Source organism: Talpa occidentalis, unplaced genomic scaffold (genome assembly GCF_014898055.3).
Source record: "Talpa occidentalis isolate TD23 unplaced genomic scaffold, MPIMG_talOcc4v2.1 talOcc4.3, whole genome shotgun sequence".
In the NCBI taxonomy this organism is placed as follows: domain Eukaryota; kingdom Metazoa; phylum Chordata; class Mammalia; order Eulipotyphla; family Talpidae; genus Talpa; species Talpa occidentalis.
This window is the reverse complement of record NW_023603184.1, coordinates 134427096-134449058: the sequence shown is the minus strand read 5'-3', so window position 1 is coordinate 134449058 and position 21963 is coordinate 134427096. Positions and strand designations below refer to the sequence as shown.

Genomic DNA, 21963 nt, shown 5'->3' with positions numbered 1-21963 from the left:
ATGTTTTCTTTTGCTGTATAGATTTTTAGTTTAATGTAAAGTGAGCATATTCTTTTACAGCCTAGCTCTTTGTGATATTTTAAATTCTGGACCAACTTCCTTTTGTGACCCCAGAGAGTTCCTATGCAATATATGCCCCCAAATAAAAGATTGCTTTAATATTAGCTTCAGAAAACATAATTGGAAACTAGAAAGTTTGGTTAGTAGGACAAATAAACATTGCATTTCAAAGAATTTTCCAAAACATTCTATATCAGTGGCATTCTTTGCTTCCTTAGAAGAGATAACACAGTCTGTTGATTGTGTTACTCAGACATTTTTCAGAATTCTCCAGTCTCCAGCCTGTGGCATCCAGTCAACAGTATTCCAGTCGATGCTGAACAGCCACCATGGGTAGAGAAGTGGGGGAAAGGAGCAGGGAGAGCCCTTTTTGTAGAATTTGCCAGTTTCTTTGATGTAAATATTCTCTACCACGGGCAATTTCACACTCCATGTGGGACTCTTAAAACTCTTGAATATAACAGTCACCTCAGTGAGCCAGTGTGAGTCAGCTCCAGCACACTGTTGGGTCCAGTTAGTACTCAATCACACTTAGTGCCCAATCACCAGACCTGGATCATCTATCCATTTACCCTTCACCAAATCTTGGGATCCACTGAATCCTAGGTAAGCCTAAGGGCTTCTGTTCCTGGGTAAGGCTATCCTGGGGCTGACTTTTTCAGCCGTTCTACTTTTAACTATCCCCATGGCTGCGGAGGCTGCTGCTTCTGTTGCTTTATTGGCCTCAGCCCCTATTTTTTCCTGAAGAAGCCAGTTGTAGATAACAAAATTGTCATCCATGCTTCCATTCTACCAACAAGCCTTGTCAAGTCTACCTTAAAACAGGTTCTAAACCATGGATAACACTGCTCTATCCATCTTCCTTCACCAGACTCATCCAGCTCCTAACTGGTCTCCTAGTCATTCCCACACAGCAACCAGCAATCATTAAAAAAAATTATAATTTCTACATGTTCCTAGCTCCAAAAAAAGAAGAGTTACTTGAATATAAGAACAGGCAAGAATCTTCCTATCAAGTTGACCTGACCTAGTGCTGGTCAGTATAGATTCGAGGATGTGTTTTATGGGGTGGACCACAGGAAGTGGAGTCAGGGGGCCAGTTGCTCTTTCAGGACAACCATGACACCTGATAATGATGAGTGGCTTTCAGAACCACATGTTCTAGCCCAGTCACAAAAGTGTGATTCTCTCCCACTTCCTTGCCTCTGCCATCCCCACCCCACCCCAGGCCTGATTACCCTTCACAGTTTTAACTGGACCACTGAGGACTGACACCACCCAGTCCCCTGTGGTGGATGAGAGAAGAGGGTAAGGGAGCAAAAGGGAGGGGAGGAGAGAGGGATAAGTCCCCCCCCTCCCTTTCAGGATTGAAAGTGCTAGACAGAATCTGGGAGGGGTTGTCTGGACTTGCCAGGGGCCAATTAGGTCTTTTATCATGTAGTCCAGGAGATTTTATCAGCTCCAACCTCCCCCACACCAAGCTGTTGCCCAGTCTCAAGTTTCTATTTGCATTTACTTTAAGACTGGTTATGGAGTCATGAACATTATTTAAATATAATCTAACTTTCACAATAAGACTACAGGGCTTTGAGCTGTGCGGTCTTTGTATTTCAGTTGTATTATTACTGAAAAAAGGGCTTATTGGCAATATTTTTTTCTTGACAATAACTCATTAGGTGCTGTCAACAGCAAAAATCTTAATGGACTTCTGCTTTTTGAGCCATATGTGTTATTCCTTTCTTTCTTACCCTCAGGGCCATTTGGAATGAAGGATTCTTCAGAAATGGACAACATATTGTCAAGTTTGAAAGCATATGGGATTGAGCAGGATTCTAGTGAAGTCTCATGGTCTTATAATCCAATATTTATATGCAATTAAAGTTCACCGAAGTCTATAAAAACATGCCACAGCTGTGAATCAAATTAGTGCCTTGACCTACCCAATTAGACAAAGAAAACATCAATATCATAATTAGGCAGTCAATTCCCTTCTTAGAATTAATGTAAATAGTGATTATGCTTTAAAATCAAATGAACACTGTATTTTTCAAACTAGAAGAAAGAAGCCTCTGCTAAAGGATGCAAAACCCTGAAAGGAGAGAGTTCCTTCATGTTTGATCAGAGAGCTGACAGGGGAATTATTTTTGGTATCTCAGCAAAATTTTCCTTTTGATTCCAATCAATCTCTTAGCTCTTTTATAAGGACTGACGCCCTTATTTAAAGCTGTGGCTTTGTCACTTGAGATTGAAAAGCAAAGAGTTTCCAGTCTTCCTGGGGGCTGAAACTGAATTATTCAGTAATTTCAAACCACCCCCAAATGAAGGTGTAAGTATCAGCAGTCATTTGCCTGCAAAGTTCCTTCATCCTTTTCACTGAGAAAAGGATGTTTCAGATGGAAAAAAAGTAGGTCCTATTGTAACGAAACAAGTAAAATTATACAAATACTTAGCTCTAGTCTCTAATTTCTTTTTCTCATGATTTCTTCTCTGTCTGCTTTCTTCATTGGTCACTTTTAAATGATGGAAATCACTCAAGAAGCATGCACTTGCCAATACATTTAAGAAATCTTGGTGAAGGAGTGCAGTGTAAGGAAGAGTTAGTGAATTTTTCAGTTGAAAGAATACTGCGTATCTTTTCTAAATGGAAAGGAGACACCCATCAAAATTCTTTTGTTCTTTAAGTAGCAGTTGAAGGATGCCTGGCTTTAAAATTTCTAAAAGCAAATGAATTTAAAATTTTTTCTATGAAAGTAACAATATATAGTGGGGTAACAATAGAAGTGTTTTGCTTAGTTTTCTTGATAGTTATTTTGTGTCTGTGTTCAAAATGTCTCTGCCTGGGTGGTAAAATGAGTTTATTGGTTATTTTGATTGTCTTAGTGAGGCCATTAATAGATTTGTAGGATGTTTTACTAGAAGCTTATGGCATATATTTGACATCTTGATTATTTATATGCTTGTGATTTCAAGATAGCTTCATGCTTTATTATTATTTTTTACAGTATATCTGGTGCTCTATAGCACATTTTTTGGGATATATTTGTGTAGCAAATATAAAATATGCTTTCAGCATCTTAAGTAAATCTCCACCAGAATATAACATATCTCTTAGATGTGGCGACTTTATAATATTGTTTCAAGATGATGCCCAAAATGTGTCTTAATTTCAAAATGTAGTAACTTATCCTGTTGGACTTGATCTATTTCTTTAACCACATAGGAAGGATGAATGCGGATTATTTCAGAGAACTTAAATGTTTCAGGAAGTTAAATGAATATTATAAACTTTTGCAACTAGAAGTTCTTGCATGGAGTCAATTGTTTTTATTCCTCATTCCTCAAGATAACACTGAGATTATTAGCTTCTGCTTATTTCTATTTCTTGATCTTGGGCCAATTCTTTCAATAATAACAGTAGATACTTAAATTGATTATAGAGGGCAAACAACCCATTTTATCATCACCTTCAAAACCATTGTATTTCTGCAATTTGAAGTTTCTGTTTGAAACTTCTTATCAGCTTTCCTGATTGGTAATTGAACATGGACTAGCAGGTGAAATTTATTCAGTGTCATACTTTTGTCATTGTTAGTGCACAAAAAAATCATCCCTGTACCTCTCTGGGTTATTCTTAGACAGAAGGAATAATCAGAACAGTATCAGATAGGTTAACAAAGGAAAAACAATTTAATGATCTACATATGGAAATTTACATGGTAGGGAGTTCTAAAGAATAATGGAGCAGACTAGGAATATTCGTCCTGTGTTTTGGGACCTGGAACATCAAGGACAGAGCAGAAACTACATGAGAGAAGGGGATGAGAGTATACTACATGAGAGAAACTACATGAGAGAAGGGGAGGGGATGAGAGTAAAGAGGAGATTCTTAGAACATGTTCAGGATAAACCTACAACTGAATGATACCCCAAAACTACATTCTCTTTGTCATAAAAGGAAGAAGTGTTTTTTTTTCTTCTTCTTCAAGTAGGAAAAGGGCAGAAGATTAGGGAATGATGGTCTCCTTCAATTAAGGAAAGGTGAAGGACTTAGGCAATAACAGAAAATACCCTTAGCCTTCAGGGACCTCACTGCTCTCAACCCAAAGCTACCAGCATTCTTTAAGTAATGAGGATAGACCTCCCAAGGCCTACAGGGCCTTGATCAACCTCTAGTTTCCATAACATGGTGATAAGAAGCTTACTCTGAGCCTATTGAGCAAAGCTTATGTCACCCTTTTGGGGAAACTGACCCCTCATTATTTACCATTATGTATTATGTTTTCAGTTTAAATAAAATTTGTAGACATTCATTAGACATTAAATTGAGTGTTTTGTAGAAGTTAAATTATAGTTCATTAATGTTCAATTAATATAGTCCATTTCACCCACTCATCCATTCTCCTTCTTTCCTTTCCTTTTTTACTACCATATCTTTGCTAAATATCTATTGTGTTTCATTCAAAGTTGTGTGTAACATCTTCTTGTCTCCAAGGAGCTTATAGTTGAACGGAGCACCTGATGCACCTCCCCACCAAGAAAATGTAATCTATTTTATGACACATGAATTTTCCTTGGTAGAGTCAGGTTATCTATTATCCATTTGGGTGCAGTTTTCTTCCATTGTTTTCCTGTGTTGCAAGCTACTTTTCGTGACTTACTTGATGTTAATTGCTTCAATCATCTCTTTAAAAGATACAATTACATTTGTTTTCTTTCAGTCCCCTAGCAACTTTTCATTTCTTCAAGACCTTACAATTCAGGCTGTGGTGAATTCATCAGCAAATTCCCTTCATAATTTGAGATTCTTGTCAGATCTGCCAGTGTGCTCAGAGCATATTTAAAAAGGAGTGTTTTTCCTAACTAGCTTACACAATAAAAACAATAACAAACTCCTTTTACCGTTTTTATTTTACCTTGAAACTATCTATTGCTACTTCTTTCAAAAGAGAATTTCTTTTCCTCAGCTATTTTAGACCATAATCATTTCCAAAAAATCATGTATCTATAGCTTTTCAGTGTTTTAAGGGAAATAAAATGTTGAAATGCTCATTTCCCTAAATATTATTGAGCTGACATCAGTTTTCTGATGTCTTTTAACTACTAGTGGTGATAATTCTTACTCTTTAAGGATAATGACTCTCAAAAGTTCTATTGAGGTCCTCCTTGCTTTCATTTTTTTAGAAATTACATTGCTTGCATAAGATTATCTGTTGGCCATTATATGCTAGATTTTTCAAGATACAACTGAATATCAATCATTTGAATACTTATTTTCTTAATTAAAAATTTTGTTAAAGATTTATTTATTTATGCATACAAGAACTGGCGTATAAGCTAGAAGTACAGGGGCGAGAGGATTCACCAGAGACAGAGTAGGGAACAGAACAGGTGGATATACTGAAATACACCGTTGAGGGGAGCAGTGGGAGAGACAGGAGAGGTCTTCTGCACCATGTGGGTCATCTTCCTGGCTAGGGATCGAACTCATGCTGCAGTGGCTGCGGATTGCTTCATAGTGCTGCATCTTAACTCCTTGCGCCTTCAGGGAGGCCCCTTAATTAAAATTTTTATTGATGCAAAATCAGTTTATAACATTATATTGGTTTCAGGATTAACATTCAATTAAAATTTTAATATACAGCATTATAATTTGACATCTATGCATAGTACTTTATGATCATCGCAAAAAAATAGCTTCTGCCCTCCACCATAGAATTGATTGCTTTTGTCCAATTTATCTCTCCCCTTTCTTCTTCCCTTCTGGTAACCACAATTTTGTTCTTATAGTCTAAGAGTTTGTTTTTGTTTTGTTTTCTTTGTTCAGTTGTTATATTTCTTTAGCTTCTATGAATGAGATCACACAGTATTCTGTCTTACTTATTTTACTTAGCACAAAACCATCCAGGTCCACTCAAATGTTGCAAGTGGAAAGATTTTCTTTTTTTAATATCTGAGTAATATTTCATTGTATATAGACATCACATCTTCTTTATCTATTTATCCATTCATGGACCTTTAGGCTGCTTCCGAATTCTACCTGTTATAAACAGTGCTACAATTAATATAGGGGTACATATATATCTATGAAATAGTGTTTTTGCAACCCAAATGCCCAAAAATAGATGACTGGATCAAGAAGATGTGGTACATATACACCATGGAATAATACTCAGCATTCAAAAAAGATAAACACGTGCAATTTGCAGCAACATGGATGGCGCTGGAAGGGATCATGCTCAGCAAAATAAGCCAGAAAGAAAAAGAAAATTACCAGATGGTCTCACTCATAGCAGGAATCTAGAAAACTTAAATAAGATATCAGGAAAAAGAATAACTATAAGAAAGTAAAAATCAAAATCAACAAACAACTATGAACCAGAGACACTCTATGGGGGGTGGGGGGTGGGGAAAGGAGGGATTGGGGTCAAAATAAGGAGGTTGCAATTGTATGGGGAATATAAAAACAAAATTTAAATTAAAAAAATAAAATAAAATATATGTAAGGTAAAAAGAAAAAAAAAAAAGGAATAGTGTTTTTGTATTCTTCAGATAAATACCCAATAGTGGATCATCTGGTATTTCTAGTTTTAATTTTTTTAAGGAATTTCTATATTGTTTTTCACATACCTGTACCAGTTAACATTCCCAGCAATAATGGGAGTTAGCGATGTTTAGATGATAATGAAAGCCGTGTGCATGCATGAGTTTGGCCAGAGAATACAGAATGGGAAGAATACAGACTTGATGATGAGTCTTTTGGAATGTTAACATTTAATGACCAAGTAGAGGGGTAGAGCCTGCAGAGAAGGCAGATAATGAATAGCAGAAAAGCAGGAGGCTATCAAGGGAGGAGGTGTTTTCAGAAGAAAGGAATGGTCACCAGTGTTGAATGTGCTGAGAACTGGGGGGAAAGTATTAAAAAAGGAGCACTAGGATAATTTCTGCTGACATTGGACAGAGTAGTTTTGGGGGAGTGATGGGAGAGGTGTTAGAATGAAGTGAGTTTTTGGACTGAAGTGAATTGAACAGTATGTGGTAGAAAAACATAGTAGCAGTTTGTATTGAACAGAGATACCAAAATGTGAATGAAATCATACCAGGAACTGACAGATGCCATCTCAAGCAAGTGATCCAACTTAGCATCTTCAATGCAAAGTAAAGTAATACCCTAAGTCTCCTAATGTAATTAACTGAGAAGGATCCAGCATATCTCATGTAGAATCTCTGCCAACAGTGTATAATCTGAATCCAGCCATGGATGAACATCTAGGCAAACCCAAATTGAATTGGCTTACAATCTTAAAAAATCTGAGTCGTGAAAGAAAAAGAAAGACCCAGGCATGGCCTTGGATTAAAGGAGACTCAACAGTCAAACCATTAAATGCAACGTGTCATCTTGGATTGGATCATGAATCCTAAAGGAAAAAAACAAGTGCTACAGGATACCTTATGGGGACAATTATTGAAATTTGAATATGGACTGTATATTAGATAATAGCCTTTATTATGTTCAATAATGTTCATTTCCCCAAATTTGATTTATCCTCTGTGGTAGTTTAAGAAAACATCCTGAACATCCCACATCTTATCCTTCGGAGGTACATGCTGATGTGCTTAGGAGTGAAGGGTCACAAACTTGCAAGTTACTTTATTTGTTAAAGTATTATCGAGGGCCTCCCTGGTGGCACAGGCGGTTGAGCACCACACCGTGAAGCTGTTCGCAGCCTCTGCAGCATGGGTTTGATCCCTGCCGGCCGGCGAGAATCCCACATTGCGAAGCAGACCTCTCCTGTTGTGCCCGCTGCTCCCCTCAGTGGTGTATTTCGTCAGTCTGCCTGTTCTGTTCCCCGCTCTGTCTTGGTGAATCCTTTCACCCTCCTGCACATCTGGCCTGTACCCTAGTTCTTGTATAAAAATAAATAAATCTTTAAAAAAATTATTATTGAGTTAACATTGGTTTACAATACTATATACAATTTAGGGGACTAGGCTCACACCTCCTCAGATGTATGTCACCACACCACAGGCACCACCAAGGTGCCCTTATCCCTTCACCACAGACATAGACAAAACAGAGAATGACAAAGTGTTAGCACTTGGTGATACTATTCCCACAACTTTTCTATAAACTCAAAATTTACAGAAAAGTTTATTATGCTATTTGTGTAGCAAATTATGAAATATTTTGGGGGCCTCCCTGGTGGTTAAAGGACTTAAGTCTCAGCACTGTCAAGGTCTCGCCAGTCACTGAAACATGAGTTCGATTCCTAGCAGGGAGCCGACTGTCTCCTGTCTCCTGTTTCACCTGCTGCTCCCCTCAGCAGTGTAGTTCAGTAGATTTGCTTGTTCTGCTCCCCAACTCTGTCTCTGCGAATCCTCTCACCCCTGACATGTCTGGCCTACACCCCGGTTTTTATATGCATAAATGAAATCTTTTTTTTTAAAGAAATATTTTGAGTTTTTCAGAGCCACAATACCTGCTAATATTTATTATTCTCAAAATGTGTAAAGCTCAGAAAGAGCATTTTTAGCTATTGTGATAGTGATAGCATTCATCTATGGCCATCAATATAATTTGAAAACTAATTTCAATGGTTAACAGACTGACCAGGAAAGATACCTTCTATGACCTTTCTTCACCAAACATTCTACTAAAATTGCAAGACTGCCTTTTCTGTCAAAAATCATTACAATGATCCTGCATGAGAACTTAACTAGATTGAACTAGCATCCACGGAGGTCACTGTAAGTGTGATTCTGGTTGCTGGATCTCATAAGGGATGTTGACATGAACCTGACTGTCGGCTTTCAGAAAGCATGGGGTCCGGTGTGGAGGCTTAGATGAAATCACACTGTCGCAGAAGTTCTTGAAAGCACAGTAAATAAACGTTAAAGGACCAGGAAAGCTACACAGCAATGTTTCTCAAACTTGGGATTGGCTAGAGTGGTGAAATTTTGCCACCAAAAAAAATTAGGGAAATTTACATATAAGAAAGTCATAAGAAAACCACCACTGCCATCCATTTCCACTTTATAATAGAGAAAGGACATTTTAATACCAAAAAAAAAAAAAAAGGGAGATAATACCAAAGTAAAGTTTTCAAAGGTGAACTGAATTTTACTTTATTTGGAGGAAAAAAGACAGTAAGAGCTGAATGAATGGTGCCAACCAAGGAACTTTAAGGGCTTCTAAGAAAAAAAATTTTTTAACATGGGGAGAAAATAAGACCCCTTGGCGTCCATAAGCAGCTGTTCTTATTGCATGTAATGGAAATGGATTTTGGGAAATTCACATGTAGGTAAAATAGTCAGGAAAAAGGCCTGAATTATTTTCCGTAGCACATCATGGGCATTCAGTGAACTACAGACACATGACTGGGGAAAAAGTAGTAAATAAAATAGATACCTGCTGTTGGCTTAATATTTCCAAATCTTCCTAGTTTTTTAATTTTTTTAAAATTTTTTTAAGGTTTATCTTTATTTATTTTATTTATTTATACAAGCACTGTGTACAGTCAGAAGCGCGGGAGGGTGAGAGAATTCACCAGAGCGGGGAGCAGAACAGGTAGAAGGACCGAAGTACACTGCTGAGGGGAGCAGCGGGCGGCAGGAGAGGTCTGCGCACCATGTGGGACCCTCTTCCTGTGGCCGGGGAGCAGCCGGAGATCGAACCGGAGCTGCAGAGGCCGCGGGCAGCTTCGCAACCCAGCGCTCAACCGCTGCGCCACCGGGGAGGCCCAAATCTTCCTAGTTTTCAACTAACAAAAGTACACTATCTATACCTGTTCAATATAAGAAGCAAAGATTAATTGATACATGAATTTTTGCATGGATACTATAAACAACATTTGGTTGTTTTTTATTTTATTTTATATATTTTTTACATCATTTTTCATTTTTGAACAATGAACATTTTGAACATTTTTGTACAATGTATGCATTTTCATCTTGGTTATAGTCCCTGTGAAATTCCTACCACCCATTCACCTGTAAACTGTCACCATAATCCCTTGTGCTCTTCCCACCCTTGTATAAACAATATTTTGAACTATTGATGTTTCCAGTGAGTATATTTATAATGAGGGTTTTCAACTCAGTACTGCAATAAAACTCATTCTTTTGGACAATTCAAAGAATTCACCATTTAAGTGAAAAAGGGAATAGTTGCATGATAATAATGCATGTTTGTTAAAAGACAGAAAAAAAAAACTTGGTTCTTTGTGCATTGTTTTCATCAATAATAGGTTTGCCAGCAATTACTCATGGTTAAAACAAACTTGCAGACACTGAATATGTATCCATTTTGTATTATATTCTTAAATTGCTTTCTGCCAAGTACTCTAATAGAAAGTATAGTAAGGTACATACACTACATTTTAAACTTCCCCAGTGTTAAGTTCACTATTATTACTCCTTTACTCTGTAATGCTCTGCTTAAGCTTCCAGAAAGTTCACCGATGATGAAAGTTGTCATCTGGCTTTCTGACTGCGTTGTCCTAGAGAGCTCACAAAAGATGCATTGTAAAGAGTGAGGCATATGTTTAATAGTCAAGAGGGAAGCTTGCACCAAGGAAGGATGTCAATCAAACCAGTCCTGCTCTTTTTATTATCAGAAAAATATCCATGAATGCAACAGACAAAATAAACAAGAATACAGAACTGGAAAGATCTGGGATCTGCTTACTATATTCTTGTCACATATCATTGTAATGAATTCTATTATGGTGACATTAGAATCAGAAATGTATCTTATTAGATTTGTAGACAGAAATAAATATTGCTTAAAGTTCTCAATGCATTTTAACTTTGCACCACTTGTCTAGTCCAACCTGTGGGACTAAGAGATTTTGCTGATCTTCGCCACTCATTCTTAATGTGTCCATTACTGTAGCTTCCAGGCATTCATAGCAAGATCTGGGTTTTATCTGTGCTAAGACTGACTCATTGGAGGAGGAAAAGGAACTATGAAAGATGATGCCTCCATGTTACTATCTTATCTTGCAGTCTTGATAAATTATCAATACTTTGACTCAGTGTCTTCCTCCCCAGTGGGATTCTTCCCTCACCACTCCCTCCCACACACACAGGGTGTGAGCTAATAGCATCAAGGATATTGTGCACACTTAATTAGCACCTTACCTAATGATCTGCCTAATCTATAAAAAGAGTTCATGTGGATTTCAAAGCTTGAATAGAATGCAGAGAAATTTGAGGTACAGTGACACTGGGACACATATCTATGGGAGACTTATAATGGGCTGTTACTCAAAGCTGATATAGAAATAGCAATAGCACAAGAAATAAATAGGTTTGACTGGATTAGATCCATTACTCAGGTCTTTTGTGAGTTGTGCTTATCTACCCAGTTTAGAAAGAAGTAGCTGAACAGGAACCACTGTTGGATGATGGGGGAGTGAAACAAAAGAAAAGAATAGGAGACACCTCAAAAGTACTATTCACAAGCTCATTTCAGGCCTGTCTTTCCTATTTTCCTTTTCTGCCCTAAAATTAGAGTAGAGTGTCTCTTTAGGGGGGCTTTTTTTTTTTAAGATTTATTTTTATTTATACAAGAGCAGTCCTGAGAATGTAACTTTGTATGATTTAGAAGCAAACCACTTGACTGGGTTTAGAGCTAACATTTAAACTTCATGTCCTCAGTTGCAAGAGGGTGGATAAGGGGCATGGCATGCAGGTGCTTTCAAAGTATAAAGCATAGACCTGCATATTTGGAAAACAAGATGGACTTTAGGGATAGACAGTCTTCTAATTCCAAACCTCATCTTGGCTTCTGTGACTTATGGGGACCAGCAATCAAAAATTTTACTTACAGAAATTTCATATTTTTATTTTTTTCTTTGTGCTGCAATTTTGTTATGTATCCATAGAAATAATTGTTTTTTTTTTTTTTCAAAGACAGTCAAGGTCAATTAGAAGGCACTTTTATTTATTTATTTATTTATTTTTTATTTATTTATACAAGCACTGGGTACAGTCAGAAGCGTGGGAAGGCAAGAGAATTCACCAGAGCCAGAGCAGGGAGAAGAACAGGTATAAGGACCGAAATACACTGCTGAGGGGAGCAGCGGGCGGCAGGAGAGGTCTGCGCGTCATGTGGGACCCTCACCCAGTGGCCAGGGATTGAACCGGCACTGCAGAGGCTGCGGGCAGCTTCGCACCCCAGCGCTCAACCGCTGAGCCACCAGGGGGGGCCCCATAGAAATAGTTCTTTATAAAAAGTTAGCTATAGGTTCCTAAAGCTAAACATAGAAAGAGTCTTAATAATTTTAATTTGTTACATTTTATTTTTGAAGAAAATAAATTGTGAGTGCACTTGGAACTATAAATGGTGGGAGAGATAGTTAAAACTTTTTTCACTAACATCCTCAGGACTATAACCTCACCCAAGGGTAGCTGCAGGCACAACAATCAAATTGAGTTCATTCAAATGTCAGCATCATGTAAAAAGAGCTTCCACTCTGGACAGGCAAGAGGGAGGGACAATGAATGCATTACCCACCAATAAGGAATGCCAAGATGGTAAGTAGGCCCCATTGCTATTTTTGAAAAATATGTGGGTCAGCATTTATACCTGGCAAAACAAGCAATGATTTCTTCACAGACTAGAGTCAGCTCTTTAATGTTCAGGAAGTATATCACTAGCTGATCATGATTATTACTAAACCAAAGGCTTCTACCAACATTTGATTTTTTTTTTTTAATAAAATTTACTTGTTCATGCATATAAGAGCTAGAGTGTAGGCCAGAGTTTCAGGGCGGGGTCATGGTGGTGAGAGGATTCACCAGACAGAGTGGGAGCAGAACAGGCAGATCTACTGAAATGTACTGCTGGGGGGAGCAGAGGGTGAAACAGGAGAGGCCTGCTGGCTGGAGATCGAACTTATGCTGCAGTAGCTGTGGATAGCTTCATAGTGCTGAGACTTAACCCCTTGTGCCACCACGGAGGCTCACCATTTGATTTTCTTATTTCATATTAGGAATGGCTGCTTCATATTATTATCCTTATTGAACAGTATATATACTCATACATGTTTATGCCCGTGTACATAAAAATGGTATCATACAAATTGCTCTGCAATTTATTCATTTTAACACATTGTGAGGAACATCTCTTCATGTCAGCTCACCCTCGCAGCTTCTTTGTAGTGGTTGTGGAGTATTGCATGTTCTGGTTATAATTATGTATGTAGACAATCTTGTATTGAGGTTGTTCCTACCTGTGTATTTTTCTTTTCTTAAAATTATTCATTGAATGAATTTTTAAATTCTTTTTTCCATAGACCATTTTTTTTTCATAGATCAAGATTTGGAGGGATGGTGGGCCTGGATACCAGTGGTTATGACATTAATTAAATACTGAGGTAAACTTGGTATGCTCTCGTTACTGGTTCTTACAGACACGGTTCATCTTTATTACTTTAGGAGTAACTAAGAGGCTTTTGTTAGTTTTAGCAGTCCTTATTATCCCTGAGTTTTTGGTGAGATTTAAAATATTTAAAAAGATACTATGTATTCATTTAAACATGGGCCATAGTGTTAGATTTTCTCCTAGTGAAGTGGAAAATGCTCAAAGTTATATTGAAATTGATAGTGAAGGGGAAGCAATGAAACAACTGATGCAGTTTGATCTGACAAACATCTGGTGCAATTAGCAAGTTTACCTTCTTATCATTTGCCAGTTCCCCTCTTGCTGACAAGGCTGCATTGCAAGAGGAGAGGGGATGGAAGAGGAAGCTGACTTATATTCTGCTAGCCCTTTCCCCTCTCCCCTCCCCTTTTGCTCATCTTTTGCTCATCAAATTGTAATCTACCCATGTAACCCATGTTAAACCTCTGAGTATAAAAGGAAACTTTTGTGTATGTTCAGGGCCCAGATCTTTCAAGGGAGAACTCTTTCCTGTCTGGTGTCCACTAGTGTGCTAATGATAAAACCTCTGCCCACTTGACCTGAGAGTGCCATTTGGTCCTTTCAAGCCTGGCAGAATAGTTTTCCGTAACATTAGTATTAAACTTTTATTGAGTGAAGGTTAGAATTAAATTGTAATAGCTGACATTTACTTTAATTCTCAAATTTCAACTGTGATAATAATTATATGCTGCATGTACATGTATTGTCTGTAGAATTGTACATACCATGGATGTACAAAGTAAAGAAACATAATCATGGGTATTTGTGTTCTCACCACTCAAGTCAGGATCGGTACCTTCGGACATCAAGGTGCACCAATGCTCTGTCTTTATTGCATTCCCTTCCTCGCCACCCTCACCCTAGATTACAACTACATTGAATCTTGTCCTAGTAATTCCCATAGTTTTCTTTATCGTTTTGCCACCTATGTTTGCTACAGGAACACATAGGTATGTGTTATAAAACAATGCATTTACTTTTCTTTATTTTTGAATCATATATAAATGGTATCATACAGTGTGTGTGCTTCTGGGCTGGCTTTTTCGATCAGTCTTCTGTTTCTGAGCTCCATTCATGTTGGTATTTGTAGTAGACTGCTCATTTTTATAATGTACTATGCTGTATTAGCAATGAACATATTATATTTCATTGATAGTTGCCATGATTTAGTTTTTCATTTTATTGGTGATAAATATTTGTGTTGCATCCAGGTTTTTGTTATCATAACCTAACATAAAAGTGCTATAATAAACATTTTTCTACTTGTCTCCTGGTGCACATATCTAAGGATTTCTGTAGACAGTAGCATTCAAACTTCTGGGCATGATATACATAGTAAAGCATTTCTTTTTCTTCACAATTCAGCTAACATACATGCATAATGTATTAAGAAACAATTTCACAAAAAATATGTAACTTAACTAATCACTTTATTACGTATCCATGGAATTAAATTTTTTAATTAGCTTTTGATTTGTAAAGCTGAAGAAAGAAGAGAAAAAGTCTTAATAATTTTACTGTTATATTTTATTTTATTTTATTTTTTTTTTTTATAGAGGCATGCTTTATTTATTTGTTTGCTGGTTTGTTTGTTTGTTTTGTTTATACATGCACTGGGTACAGTCAGAAGCGCGGGAGGGTGAGAGAATTCACCAGAGCCAGAGCGGGGAGCAGAGCAGGTAGAAGGACCGAAGTACACTGCTGAGGGGAGCAGCGGGCGGCAGGAGAGGTCTGCACGCCATGTGGGACCCTCCTCCGGTGGCCGGGGAGCAGCCAGGGATCGAACCGGCGCCACAGAGGCCGCGGGCAGCTTCGCAACCCAGCGCTCAACCGCTGCGCCACCGGGGAGGCCCCTGTTATATTTTATTTTTAAGAAAGTATAACAGATATGAACTAAATGGAAAGTAGAGTGCGTTCTTATTTTTATATTTAATTCTATTTAATTTTTTTAGTGAGTGGGTTATAACCCAGCTTGAAATATACTGCCTTAGTGTATATACCTAGGAGTGGAAGTATTTTATTAATGTGAATGCACATGTCCAAATTTATTAGATAGGGCCTCCCCGGTGGCGCAGCGGTTGAGCGCTGGGATGCGAAGCTCCCCGCAGCCTCTGCGGCGCCAGTTCAATCCCCGTCTGCTCCCCGGCCACCAGAGGAGGGTCCCACATGGCACGCAGACCTCTCCCGCCGCCCGCTGCTCCCCTCAGCAGTGTACTTAAGTCCTTCTGCCTGTTCTGCTCCCCGCTCTGGCTCTGGTGAATTCTCTCACCCTCCCGCGCTTCTGACTGTACCCAGTGCATGTATAAACAAACAAACAAACAAATAAATAAATAAATAAAAATACGTGCCTCTTTAAAAAAAAAAAACAACAAATTTATTAGATAATGTCAAACCTTTTCCAATACCCTTTTGTGCTTATTCATGCCTTCATTTCTTTGATTAATTCTTCTCAGCTGGTCTGTTTATCTTTTTCTTGTTGATTCATTAGTATACTTTACATATCCAGGATGCCAATCCCTCATTGGTTAAATCTATTAAAAATATCTTGTTTAATTTTTAGCTTATTTTTCACTCTTTCAATGTTGCCCTTTGATGAACAAAAATTATTAATTTGAGTGTAGATTAATTTTTAAACCTTCTTTAAGATTATTGATTTTTAGGTCTTGCTTAAGAAATCCTTTTCTGTCTTGAAGTCACAAAGATTTTTTTTATTATCATTTGAAAGTAGTGTATTTTATCATGAAATATTTAATCAGTCTGAAGTTTTATTTTATTTTATTTTATTTTATTTGTGGGACCCTCTCTGGCGGCCGGGGAACGAACCGGCTCTGCCTCTAGAGGCTGCGGGCAGCCTCGCAGCCCAGCGCTCAACCACTGCACCACCACGGGAGGCCCTGAAGTTTATTTTTATATAGTATAAAGTGGGAACCGTATTTTGTTATTTTATATGGATAAACTCTATTATTTCAGAACAATTTCCTGCAGGGCTTTTTCTCCAGTTTTGCCAGCCAACTTTGTTATATTGATACTATCTGAGTGGGTCTGTTTTTAGACTTGCTGCTCTATTTCATTGATCTATTTGTTTATCTCTGTATTAATACCACACTGTTTTAATTACATATCTTTATAATAAGGCTTGATATTTGATAAAGCAAATTTCTCTAACTTGCTTTTCTTCTTCTATAATGTGTTGATGTGGTCTGAAAGGTCTTATATATAAATTTTTAGTATGACTTTGATTGGTGTCCCCAAAATTACCTTTGAAGATTTGATCATGATTGCATTAAATCGCTATATCAATTTGGGAAGGAGTATCTTCTTTAGGATAGAAAGTTTTCCTAAACAGGAAAATGATCTAATTCTACTTTTATATCTCTTGTTATGTTTTATCATTTTCTCCAGAGTTCTTTCCCCTTGCTGAATTTATCTGCATATACATTAAGTGTTTTCTTGCTATCATACATTTCTCATGTAAAATTGTGGTATATTTAAAAATATTCATTTTAACTTATGCAGCTTCTCTTTCAGTTCTAATATACTATCTATAAATCATTTGAGTTTTATACTGACATTATCATATCACCTATAAATAATGACACTGTTTTTCTTCCTTTCTTATTTTTAATACTTAGTGTTTCCATTTCTTCATTGTAATATCCCGGAGAAGATCTCAAGAACATTCTTGAATAGAAAATATGAGTACAGACATCTTTGTTTTGCTCCTGATCTTACAGGGCAACTGCCACTATTTGTCAATTAGTACTATGCATATGTGCTTATGTTTTGTTGTTGTTTGCAAATACCATTTTGTGCTAGACATCTACAGTTACCCCTCTCTGTTACTCTTTACTTTTGCAGCTCAGTGCCCTGGGTGGCTGAGATGTACTTCAGGCTTTTTTACCTTCAATGACTTTTCTTTTGGGTTTGGACTTTGAAAACTACTAGCAGTAGAGGAGGGAGACTTGAGGGAAAGAGATGTGAGTCTTTATTCCTCTGGCTCTTTGTGGTTTTCTGTCTGGTCAGCTGCATCACTAAGTGAAAGGTCCAGCCCTTTCCAATATCCAATATCCTTTTTTTTTCTAGTTAGCTTCTCGCAAAAATGTAATTTTTTTAGAGCAGTTTTAGGTTCTCAGCAAAATGGAGAGGAAAGTCAAGAGATTTCCCACATGCCTATGCCCCACACATTCATAGCCTCCCTCTTTATCATTTTCCCACCAGAGTGGTACTTAGAAGACAATTGATGAATCTGCAGTGGTACATTATAATCATCCAAAGGCCATAGTTTACTTTAGATTTACTGTACATTCTATGGGTTTGGACATGTAGCCATCATTATAGTGTCATGCAGAGTAGTTTCACTACCCTAAAATTCTTCTCTGTCTTCTTTGCCAGTTTATCCCTTCTGTTCACTACTAGCAACTACTGATGTTCTTGCTGTTATTATTATTATTATTACTACTGCTACTTAGTAATATGTGTTTTTGGTCCTAACATGTATTTTTAATGGCTGAATAGCTCATTTCTTTGTAACTGGATGCACCACAGAGTCTAGATGGACCATGGTTTTTGTGTCCATTTACTGAAGAGCATCTTGGTTGTTTGCAAGTTTTCACAGTTATGAATAAAGCTGCTGCAAAACATTGTATGCAGGTTTCTGTGGGGACATAGTTTTCACCACTTTTGGGTAAACACCAAGGAACATGATTTCTGGGTCGTATGTTAAGAGTATATATACTTTTTTTGAGAGAGATTTATTTTATTTATTTATACATATAAGAACTGGGGTCTAGGCCAGAGGTGCAGGGCATGGGGTGGGGGTGGTGAGAGAATTCACCAGAGACAAAATGGGGAGCAGAACAGACAGATATACTGAAATACACTGCCGAGAGGAGCAGCGGGCAAGACAGGAGAGATCTGCTGTACCCTATGTGGGTTAGGTCCCTGGCTGGGTATCAAACTCATCCCACAGTGGCTGGCGATGGCTTCATCGTGCTGATACAAAACCCTGCACCACCAGGGAGGCCCACAAGAGTACATATACTTGTTAAGAAACGGCCAAACTATCTTCCAAGTGATTTTATTATTTTATATTTCCACTGTCAATGTATGATGCTCCACATCCTCACCAGAACTTGGTGTTAATATTCTGGATTGTGACCATTCCCATAGGTGTGTAGTTGTTTTATTTGTCATTTTCCTCATGACATAAGATGTGGACTATCACTAGTTAGCTTTTAGTTAATTTGTTTGACCTAATTCCACTGGAATAAGAAAGTACAATTTGTATTTTTTAAATTTCTTGAGGCTACCTTTATGGCCTCATTCATGGCCAATTTTAGTATATGTTTTTTATGTCCGCCTTAAAAGCCTATTCTGCCTTTGCTGGTATAGTGTTCATTCCACCAACAAAAATGTATTGGGAATCTACTAAGTGCTAGGCATTGTTTTAGGTAGTGTGGATACAGCAGTAAGAAAAGAAATGAAAATTTCTGCTTGTTGGGAAAGCACATTCTAGGGGAAGGAATAAAATTCAATTAAAAAGTGAAACGTATAATACATGCAATAATGATAAATACTAATGAAGAAAAACAAAGCAGGAAAAGTGGGAGGAAGTATTAGAGGGAAATTTTGATTCCACTATAAGGAGACATTTGAATAAAAACTGAAGAAAAGAAAGACCACTGTTTATGAAATTGAACAAATAAGTATTAGCTATTATATTAGCTTCTCATTCCAGTTATTTTTATTTCGTATGTAGATCAGATACTTATTCCATTTATTTTGTAAGGCCTTTGAAAACTCCTAAACGTTTCTTTAAAGATCACTTCAGTTGTTTATATTTTCGCCATTAAACTGAAAATAGGCTTATTCTATTAGCAAAGAAACTACATTCAAGGTCATTTTGGAAGTTTCTCTTAGTTTAGATATCTTTCCTCTCCCAAATAAGCAACAATATTGTTTTACACACTTATTCATAGGTGTCAGTGTCAGGAACAGACACGGTGCTGGTTTTCTAAGATCCAGCAGACTGGGTAAAGGAGGAGTCAGAGTTCTCAGTGGTTTTTTGCAGGTCTTTTATTGGGGTGCACCAGGCATATGGCAGACAGGGGTGCTGGGGGGCCGGGAGGCTGGCAGGCCTCCCAGCCCCCAGCAAGTCTTCACTCTGTCTGGGCTCTCCGGTGTTCTCTGCTTCTTTCTTGGCTTCTCTTTCTGGTTCTCTTTCGGCTTTTGCTCGGCTTCTACTGGAGTCCCCGTGACGCCACCCTTAAAAAGCACAGTCTTAGCCCAGGTGAATCCCATCTACCTATGCCCACACCCTACTCCAGGTGCTCGCCATCAGGCATGCATTCAGGACCGCAAGGATCCTTCGTCTATCCTGATGGCAGGAGGGCAGAAAAGCCTGACATTTTTCCTTACCCTACAATAGGATATTCACAGGGTTTATATCATTTATCTAGTATACTAGTGTGACTATGATGACATTTTCCTTCCTAGGAAGATACCTCCCCAGTTCTGTAAAACAATTTATGGTTGGATCCAGTTTAACCATATGCTCTGTATTTAATCTGAGTCTTAATTGAAACTTTATCCCATCATATTACAAAATTTTTAATGAAACTGAAATAACTCAATTTTAATTTTAATTTTAATACTTAATTTGAATTTTCTAATTAATCAAAAATAATTTTATATATTGCAGAAAAAGACATTTTCTCTAATACTTTATTAATAAGTAGTTGGATAAGTATGAACAAATTATTTCTGAGTCTCATATTTTTCATCTAGAAAATGCACATTGGTATGTTGGTTTATCTTCCTTTTCAATATTGCCCAATCTTGCTTACCAAGATATCTTCCAAGACAAAGTTGGCACTAGGAGTCTTCTTAGGGAGGAGAGATCTTTGTCTTGGAAAGTCTTGTCTTTTCAAATATGGTAACATTAGTTACAACACTGTTGTAAAGGCAGGACTGGCCACAGTGCAGGTTTTCTGATCCAGCAGACCAGGTAAAGGAGGAGTCAGAGTCCTCAGTGGCTTTTTGCAGGTTTTTTATTTGGGGTTCACCAGGCATATCGCAGGCAGGGGTGCTGGCTGGGGGGCTGGGAGGCTGGCAGGCCTGAAGAGCATCTTGGTTGGAGGCCTGCCAGCCTCCCAGCCCCCAGCAAGTCTTCACTCTATCTGGGCTCTCTAGCGTTCGTTCTGCTGCTTCTCTGCTTCTCTTTCGGCTTCGGCTTCGGCTTCGGCTTCGGCTTCTACTACTGCTGCTGCTGCTGGCGTCCCCGTGACGCCGCCCTTAAAAGCACAGTCTTAGCTCAGCTGAATCCCAACTACCTATGCCCACACCCTATTCCAGGTGCCCGCCATCAGGCATGCATTCAGGACAAGGATCCATCATCTATCCTAATGGCGGAAGGGCAGAAAAGCCTGATGTTTTCTTTACCCTACAACTGTATAGGTTTCAGGTGGGCGTTTCTTTATATTTAAATCAGACACAATTAAATAAAATATCATTTAAGTACATGAATACTTTGCCTCAGAAGAATAACAGATATGGTACATATTACTTATACGCAGCCTTTTTGCTGCTTTTGATTATAAAACAGTGTGCCTCTATAAAATCAAATATTACAATGAAATAAATTATCTGCCTGTTCAAGATTTTCTCAAGGACAGAGGTGACTAATAATTGTTTATATGTATGCATAGATAGATAGATAGATAGAAAGATTGCACAGTCTGAGCAAAAGTAGTAACACCTAAGAGAACATTTTTCCCCTCACACAATCATGTGTGATGAGGAAGCACTGGTACAACCTGGCTAGGGGAGGGGACTTGGCCAGTGGAGTGGGCTTGCCAGTGGGGCAGCTTGTTGATGGCTGCAAGGCTGAGACCCAGAAGACTACTGAATGGGGGGCAGTTAGGGAGTTTCTGCTGTCCTAAAGACAGAAAGAAAATAGGCCAGCAACTGCACACCTCCCAGCTCACACCAAAGAAAAAGAAGACAGTCAAAGCTGAGTTCTTTCCCTCTCCCCAAACTCTGCCTGCCCACATTCTAAAAAAAAAGAGAAACAAACCAAAAAAAAAAACCAAAACAAAACAAAAAACAAAACCAAAAAAAACAACTTGTATCATCTGGGAATAAACATTATACTCAAGGGAAAAACTGGGGTGATCATTATTTTTATTCCTTTCCTGTGTCTTCTAAACGGAAATCTGAGTCACATGTAGTGCAGAATCACAGAGGAGAGACTCTAAATGCTCAAAGTAAAGCAAATTCACCCTTCTGATAGCGGGGGAGAGACTGGTTTTAGGCATACTGCCTCTCAGTTGAAATGTGAAAATTGTGTACTTCCACCCAATGACAATGTCATGAGACGTCACCTGTGACCTATCAGTTTCCTTCCAAATTAATTCCCTTGTGAAGGCAGATGGCACCAATGAGCTTTCACCCAGCTCCACTGAAAAAAATCACCTGCT

General features: G+C 38.0%; 1 protein-coding gene across 2 annotated transcripts in view; it reads left to right on the top strand.

Moving 5' to 3' along the window:
• The window catches only part of ABCA12 (ATP binding cassette subfamily A member 12), a 286187-nt gene that overhangs the window by 31794 nt on the left and 232430 nt on the right, over nucleotides 1-21963 (top strand). The window lies entirely within an intron of this gene.